This window comes from Benincasa hispida, chromosome 9 (genome assembly GCF_009727055.1).
Source record: "Benincasa hispida cultivar B227 chromosome 9, ASM972705v1, whole genome shotgun sequence".
Classification (NCBI taxonomy): Eukaryota; Viridiplantae; Streptophyta; class Magnoliopsida; order Cucurbitales; family Cucurbitaceae; genus Benincasa; species Benincasa hispida.
The window spans coordinates 28,103,017-28,111,954 of record NC_052357.1 but is presented as its reverse complement, the minus strand read 5'-3'; the positions used below and the strand labels follow the sequence as shown (position 1 = coordinate 28,111,954).

General features: G+C 39.6%; 1 long non-coding RNA gene across 1 annotated transcript; it reads left to right on the top strand.

Moving 5' to 3' along the window:
- Nucleotides 1–370: 370 nt before the first annotated feature.
- Nucleotides 371–3,680, top strand: LOC120085232. Its single transcript, XR_005483850.1, has 2 exons — nt 371–1,645; nt 2,953–3,680. It is a non-coding gene; the product is annotated as an uncharacterized LOC120085232 (long non-coding RNA).
- The last annotated feature ends 5,258 nt before the right edge of the window (nt 3,681–8,938 follow it).

Below are 8,938 nucleotides of genomic sequence, written 5' to 3'. Positions count from 1 at the left end.
GATCATGTGGTGTTATTTAAGCCAAAGGAGAGGAGATTCAAACAAAGGTAAATTTTGAAAGTCTATTTTTTGGAAAAATGAACAAATATATTATAAATCTAAATTAATGTAGTTAGAGTGTTTAAGATCTTAAATTGTTTTCTCTGGTGGAATATTAACACCATCGAGACTATATTTATTTTCTCTTAAAAAAAAAAAAAAAAAAGGAGAAACAGTTGTGAAAAGTTGGAAATAAATTAAATGAGAGAGAAAATATTTTACTAAAAAAAAGTATGAAAATGATGAGTTAAAAACAAATCTAAAACTAAGTGGGACCCAATAAAAATCAAATAAATAATTGTTATGATAATATAATACCATATGTCATAAGGCAAATCATATTATGGGCGCACCAGAAATTTTCCGAGTGTCTCTCCCACTCCAGTCGACTCCATCTCCGGTCACTTACGATCATCCCTCCTTCCCAAAATTTTCGTTCCTGCCTCAAAAACCATATCTCGTTTTTCAAATTCAGTCAATTTCAACCAAACCCATGTGGGAACTTATGGGCAAACTCCCTCAAATTTCTTCCATAGAAGGAAAACTCAAAGAAAAATCAGAGCTGGTGGAGACTAAAGCTCTGCAAAGACCGTTGATGAAATGCTCGAGGCGCTTAAAGATTGATAATCCTGTTATGTGGAGAAGGGTCTTGAACTGGCATCCGTAAGGATTGGTCAGTTAGTAGACCGAGAAGGTGAGGATCCTGAAAAAAAAAAAAAAAATTCTGTTATATGCTTATTTAGCTTTGAATCTCTGTCATGGCTCTGCAATTAATAGGTTCTGTTGACAATTTAGGGATTCTGAATATTGCTAATAGGATTTAGTGCTGAGGATTCATGTTGTGCAATGTTAAGAAGTAGAGATTGAGCTCTTTCTAATGTTAGAAAGAAAGTGTTTAGAGATCGAGTTAACCTTGAAGAAGGATGGTGGAGAATTGGGGAAACCAATTTTTCATATAAGAGTGTCCTTCCTTTTTGTATGAAGGCATTGGAGAAATATGAGATGGAATTGGGACATAATTCAGTTGAAGTTGCCTATGATAGGAGGCTTTTGAGAGGTGGTTTAATGTTGGTTTGGAAGAGCATAAAAATGCATTGGAGCAGAGTGAATTGTGTCAAAAGGCTTTTAATTGAAGAAGTAGTTGTACTCTCAACTCGAGGATGTTGTTTATAAGTGTTGTGTTGATCTAATCAGGAAACAGACATAGATGGAAAGAGATGATTGTAAAATTTTTGTCAAGAAGTAATTTCTTCGGTGGTGGCATTTGAGGCATATATCATTATACCGATTCAAAATGAGCCAATGAATGAGTTTGAAATTATACTTTCTTTGTTAAAAAGATTGGTAGCTATGCTTGATAAGCTTCTAGAAGAGCAACACTCAAATGGTAGGGCTTCTGCTAGAATAGGTTGGTTAATGGTGACCAGTTAGGTTCAATTATCCATTCCATACTTGGAGAGTCCGACATATTTGGAGATTGAGAGAGTCGGCTGCGCAGATGTTTGCAATAACAAAGGACTTTGTGGAGGTGTCAGTTGGTTCCAATCATGAAGATTCATTTGAAGCCTGCTAGAATCTTTTCGAAAGCATGTAGTGCAATAGAAAGGTATGGTTATTTTCAAGTTTTTTCTTCACTGTTAACATGGGTGGTTATGCTGTTCTTATATTGTTGTAAATATATTTTCATCCATCATTGGCTTAAGGGAGAGAGGGAGAAATGTATGGATTTTCACTAATTTAAAAGATGTATAGTTTAGAATGGCAATGAAGAAAATTACTTTATGTAATTAATCATTTATATGATGACCTAAAAACAACTATGTACCATCTCTTTTCAATTGTTTTCTTCTCTCATATGTTTCATATATCAATGAAGTTGTTTCCTATATAAAAAAGGAAAATAAAGCAGAACAGCCAAGTGTCTTTTGGAGATATGTAAGAGCTCTAGTTGTGGAAATAATAGGATTATTAGTAGAATAAATATGGTTATTAGAAGGGATAAATTAGTAACTAGATAGTAAGTTTGTCAGGGGGCTTGTTATAAATAAAGGGAGTGGTTTGGGAGCCAGGTGTGAAGAATTTGGTGGGATTTTCTTTGAGAATTTTGGGAGAGAGTAGCCCTTTCGAAAGGCTATGGAATATTATAGTTTCTTCACTGATAATGCAATATATATTCTTTCTTTAGCGTTCTTTCTGTTCTTGAGTGTTCTTGCTAGGAGGTATCCTAACCAGATATGAATAGCTTCATTGTGTACAGAAAAGTCAATTGTGTTCACTTTGGTGGAAATTGAAGATTGAAAAGTAAACGTGTGCCAATGCTCTGGCTATCCTACATGGCCATAGCTGTATTTAAGTAGTTGTTGTCAAAGAATTGAGTTTTCACAAAGAAGTCAAACAAGCTTTCTAGCTGACTTTAAGTCTCTAACAAATATTTGGACTAGCCAACTTAATGGGTTTGTGAGTGCTGTTGAAGGACCTTTTCAACCATTTGATCTTGGAATGACATTTCCTTTGAATATTAGACAGAAGAGATCAATATTTCACGAGTATTTTGAACAGAAAAAGTTATGGGAGGGCATGGATCTTTTGTTGGCATCTAGTTTTGAAAAAACAGAAGTGTGAGTATGGTCATTGTCGAGAACTATTTGCAATAACTTAAAGCTCTGTTTGATAATGATTGCATTTTTAGTTCTTTGTTTTCCCAAACTGTGCTTGTTTCCTCACAGTAATATAGATCTTTTGTCGAAATAACTAAGAGAAACTTTTTACATCTGCATACTTAGCTATGGCTATGAACAATAATATTAATGGCATCCTTTAACATAATCTTAACTTAATTGAGAAATCCAATGTCATTTGTTTTTCCTCTTTCTTATTTGCCTTGGTAGCTTATCATTTTCTATTGAATGACAGGAAAAAAATTGTAGAGAAGTTTTGCTTTTCTATCCAATTTTCATGATGAAAACTTTGTTTGCACTCACCTGGGTTCATTACGACAGGTTCGCAATTGAGAGCGATTCTTGAATTCATGAATTTGATTCCCTTTTCTTTTTTGCTGATGTGGTAATGTTCTTTGTAATTGAATTCCAAGAGCAAGTGATTGATGCTTGTAAAAGCCATGGCTCAAGTGCAGAAGATACGGTTAAAGAATACTAACAGCCTCAAACAATTGAAGAGGAAAGCATGTTGTACGTCCATAATTAAGCTCTTGACAAAACCATTCCTGCTACCTCATGGGCCGACATCTTCCAAATTTTGCGGCTCAGTATTCAGGGGCAGCCAGAAATCTAGCCAAAACACAGTAAACCCAATGAGCTATTTTACTCTCCAGACAAGTGGTCGGATCTGATGACACTTCTGTGTAAGTTCTATCCTTGAAAAGCTCTGATATTTGGGTTAATGTTTCTTTATAATTTCGGTCGAATCTTGTGTGCATAGCTGGAATAAGTTTGAAGTCTCACAACCCATGTTTTGCATTTATGTCTGCTTATCCTGATAGGAAGATAACATAATTACAGAGAGGTATGTACTCTGGGGAAAGTAAAATTTCTGTCATTTTTTGTTTCAACTCAAATAATGATAACTTTATAGGTGTATCTGTCACTTTGTTTCTTCAAAATTAACTATGTTCATAGTGTAAATGAGTTTGTAGTTTGCTATTAGCTGCATTAGTTTCATGTGAGAGAAATTTGTCCTTACTGAGATATCATGTCATGTGATGGCAAATCTATTCCATGCTCAGGGGCTTGGTTTCACCAATGTCGGGAATGAGGAACTTTATTTCCATTTTCTTTGCCTTGAGTTAATGAGATGTTAGAATGCAAGTAACTAAGATCTTGACTGAATTCAATTTTCTCTTTTCTTTTTTTTTTTTTTCTTTTAATAAGAAACAGACTGTAAAATTTCATTAATGAACAAAAGAGAACAACCTAACGGTAGGGGTTGAGGAGACCGCTCCCCAAAGAACATCAGGGCAAGGGGTTGAGGAGACCGCTCCCCAAAGAACTAGTTTAGAAGAGCCTTCCAATTGTTAAAAATAATCGATAGGCTATGTTGAAAGTAGGGTTTTACCCTAGGGGTATTATTGTAATTGTCTTACCCTAGGGCTCTCTACTGTCTAAATAGACACTCTGTTCTCTTGTATTCAGTGTATCAATTAAAAACAATAAGAAAAAGATCTGTATCGTGGTTTTTCTCCCTGTTCTAGGGTTTCCACGTAAACCGTGTGTTGGTCTCTCTTTTCTTATATTTCATCATGGTATCAGAGTTTGGGGACGAAACCCTAGTTGTTATGGAAGAGAACCATCTACAGTCGTCTTTTGCTGATGGATCTTCGAGTTTTGACATGAAAACTGCTATTCGAGCAGTTGTGAAGGAGTGTTTTCAAGCAGCCTTACTGGAGTTACTTTCTGTCGTCCAATTGCAGTCAACGGAGAGCCGCCGTCAGTGGGAGCCGCCTCATCCAACAGAAGTTCCGATCGGGCTTCTCCATACAGAATCTAGCTGGACTCGCGAAGATCAGATAGATCCGGCTCCGATCGGGTACATCCGCGCTGAACCCGAGCAAACCCTCGAAGGACAGACGAGTCCTGCGCCATCACAGCCCGCCAGACTCGTGCATACCTCCGTGCCGATTGGTTTTGCGCCATTCGCCACGACAAGTCCATCCGTTCTGTAAGGAGTTGCGCCGACTTCCGTGCTAGTTGGTTTCGCGTCGGCCTGCCCTAGGAGATCCGCCTCACCCACAGCGTTTGCAGATCCGACCCATTCTTTTTCTGCCCTAGGAGCGTTCGACCAACGACAAACCGGCGACCACCTCATGCAATCCAGCCGGCTGGGATCTTCACATATGCTGGCGACCTCCCAGCCGTCGACAACCTTCCTGCCGGCGACGTCCATCCAGTCGATAGTGGTGGCCCCGTTTCCAGCCGCTTGTAGTTCGGTCCATTACCCAGACGATGTGAGACAACAGTTGGCTTATTTGCAACAACAGATTTCAGATTTGGATACAATGTTTGGTGCAAATCCCCAACCAGTTTAACCAGTTTGTTCAGAGAATCCGGTAAACTTGTTCTCTATTTTGTCCAATACAACTTACTTAACTGGCTCAATGGGAAATTCTGCAGGATTTCTGGTTGGAGAGAAATTGAATGGGGAGAATTATTTCTCCTGGTCCCAATCGATTAGAATGGCCCTAGAAGGAAGGCACAAATTCGGGTATTTGGCAGGAGAAATTCTGAAACCTATCCCAGGCGATCCTCAAGAAAGAATCTGGAAAGGGGAGGATTCTCTATTACGATCTGTCCTCATCAATAGTATGGAGCCACAGATTGGCTGACCCTTACTGTATGCAGCAACTGTTAGAGATATCGGGGAGGCAGCTAGGGATCTGTACTCGAAGTGACAGAACACATCTCGGTTGTACACGTTACACAAACAGGTCCATGAGTGAAAACAAGGGACCATGGATGTTACTTCCTACTTTAATAAATTATTAGTGTATTGGTAAGAGATGGACCTTTGCCGAGAGATTGTCTGGAACTGCACACAAGATGGGGTCCAGTACTTGAAACTTAAAGAGGCAGATCGGGTATATGTGTTTTTGGCTAGATTGAACCCAAAATTTGACAGTGTTCGGAGTCGCATATTGGGTCAACGACCTACTCCTTCTCTCAGAGAAGTTTGTTCAGAGGTTCAACTAGAAGAGGATCGATCACATGCTATGAACAATCCTGTGGCTGTTTCCACTGATGCATCAACCTTTGTTACAAAGGCTTCCAGTTGCGACAGTGATAAAAAGCCCACACCTGTTTGTGAACATTGTAAGAAGCCGTGGCATATGAAGGACCAATGTTGGAAGCTGCACGGTAGGCCCCCAAATAGTAGGAGACGACAGTCACATGACAAATCAAACTCTGGGCGTGCACTCGTAAGTGACTCAGTTAGTGAGAATACACAGCATCAGACCTATCGGCTGACCAATTTGAGTGCTGTTGGGGTGAGTGCCATTGCGCAATCAGGTACATTTCCATCTTCTGGCCTTATTTGCATTAATGGCAAGAAACCCTGGATTGTAGATTCAGGGGCCACAGATCATCTCACCAATTCTTCAGAATTGTTTGTTTCATACTGTCCGAGTGCGGAAAATGAACGTATTAGAATTGCAGACGGGTCTTTTGCCTCGGTTGCGGGGAAAAAAAATACCTCTCCTTTTGATGGTTTAGTACTATGTGATACACTTTATGTGCCTAAAATCTCATATATCTTTTATCGGTCAGTAAAATTACAAGAGATATGAACTGTAAGGCTATTTTCTCACTAGATTCTGTTGTGTTTCAAGATCAGAAGTCGGGGATGACGATTGGCACTGCCCGACATGATAGGGGGCTCTACTTCCTTTCTGACGATGCTTCTTCTAGGGAGGATCATAGAACTGGTTTTATGTCTTGAAAGTTTTCTACTTCCGAAAATGACTTTATATTATGACATTATCATTTAGGACATCCAAACTTTCAGTATATGAAATATTTATTTCCGCATTTATTCTGCAATATTAATATAGCGTCTCTAAATTGTGATGTATGTATTTGTGCCAAACAAAGTCGATTAGTTTTCGTTCTCAACCTTATAAGTCGTCCAGTCCCTTCTCCCTCATTCATAGTGACGTCTAGGGACCCTCACCTACTATTGGTAAACGTTGGTTCGTCACCTTCATAGACGACCACACATGCCTCACTTGGGTGTTCTTACTTGCTGATAAGTCTGAGGTGTCTTCTATCTTTAAACAATTTTATACCATGGTTGAAATCCAGTTCCATGCCAAGATTGAGATTTTGAGGAGTGATAATGGACGAGAGTTCTTTAACATCTCTTTCCATGACTTTCTTGTGTCTAAGGGAATTGTCCACCAGAGCTCGTGTGCTTATACTCCCCAACAAAATAGAGTAGCCGAGTGTAAAAATCGCCATTTGGTGGAAGTTGCCCGATCCTTAATGTTGTCTGCCACTCTTCCGTCCTATCTGTGGGGGATGCTATTCTTACAGCGGCTCACCTCATCAATCGTATGCCCTTTCGTGTACTTGACTTTCATAATCCCTTGAACCTATTCAAAGAATCCTTTCCGACTACTCGCCTGATTTCTGATGTACCCCTTCGTGTCTTCGGTTGTGTCACGTTTGTCCACTCCCATGGCCCAAATTGCACACAATTCACCTTTCGTGCTCAGAAATATGTTTTTGTTGGGTACTCTCTACACCAACGTGGGTATAAATGCTATCATCTATCCTTTCGTAAGTATTTTGTCTCCATGGACAGGACTTTCATTGAAGATCAACCCTTCTTCACCGTTAATCATCTTCAGGGGGAGAGTTTGAGTGAAGAGCCTAACTGGTGCTCCTATGATATTCCCTTAGGGGAATCCGCCCCGATTCCTTCTCTTAGTTCTGAAAAAGCCTATCCTGTCCACTAACCAAATTCCTTGGATAACCTACTATAGGAAGAATCTTAGAAAGGAAAGGAAGCCATCTGTTGAACAGTCGGCTCCGGTCCATGAATCAGACCCTGCATCTGGTTTAGGTACGTGTATTCTTGGAACTAATGATGTTGATATATGTATGGAGATTGACAAGTGCAGGGAAGATAAGAATGAAGGAGGTGGCAATACTGAAGATGTGATAGATGAGGAAACAGCTAAGAATGATAACAGTAAAGGGAAAGGTCCAGTTTGTGATAAGGAAGTGGAAGATACTACTGAAACCCTTGATATACAGGTGGTCGATCATGCTGAGAAACCTAGAGAGTTGGAAAATCATGATGCCTCTCTCGATCTTCCAATAGCACTGAGGAAAGGTACTCGTTCATGCGCAAAGTACTCTATGCACAGCTACATGACATATAGCAATCTGTCTCCCGAATTTAAAGCTCTCACTACCAGCTTGGACACTATCATGGTCCCAAGAATTATTCGTGAAGCAATGGAGAACTCTGAATGGAAAACTGCTGTTATGGAAGAAATGAGGGTTCTTGAGAAAAATGGTACATGGGAACAGGTGCCTTTACCTGAAGGGCACAAGACAGTTGGATGCAAATGGGTGTTCACCGTAAAATACAAATAAGATGGGACGATTGACCGATATAAGGCCAAACTGGTTGCTAAAGGTTTCACCCAGACCTACAGAGTTGATTACTCTGAAACATTCTCTTCTGTGGTCAAACTTAACACTATTCGGGTTTTGTTGTCGATTGCTGTAAACAAAGATTGGCCACTTCACCAGTTAGATGTTAAAAATGCATTCCTTAATGGAGAATTTGAAAAGGAAGTCTATATGAGCCCTCCTCCTAGATTCGAGAGTCAGTTCAAGCACAGAGTTTGTAGACTGTGAAAGTCATTATATGGACTGAAACAGTCCCCAAGGGCTTGGTTTGATAGGTTCACCATATTTGTTAAAGCACAGAGATACAAACAAGGGCATTCAGATCATACACTGTTTACGAAACGGTCTGACTCCGGGAAGATTTCTATCCTCATAGTGTATATTGATGATATTGTTCTGTCTGGCAATGATGAGGGTGAAATTACAAGGCTTAAAACGAGAATGGCCAGAGAATTTGAGATTAAAGACCTTGGTAAGCTGAGATACTTCCTTGGAATGGAGGTGACTCGATCAAGAGAAGGTATTTTAGTGTTGCAAAGGACATATACACTAGACATGCTCAAAGAAACAGGTATGACTGGGTGTAAACCTGCTGACACACCCGTGGAGTATAATGCAAAACTTGGTGTTATAAACAACGAAGTTCCTGTTAGCAAGGAAAGGTACCAGAGGTTGGTTGGAAAGTTGATCTACCTATCCCATACAAGACCAGATATTTCATATGCAGTAAGCGTGGTAAGCCAATT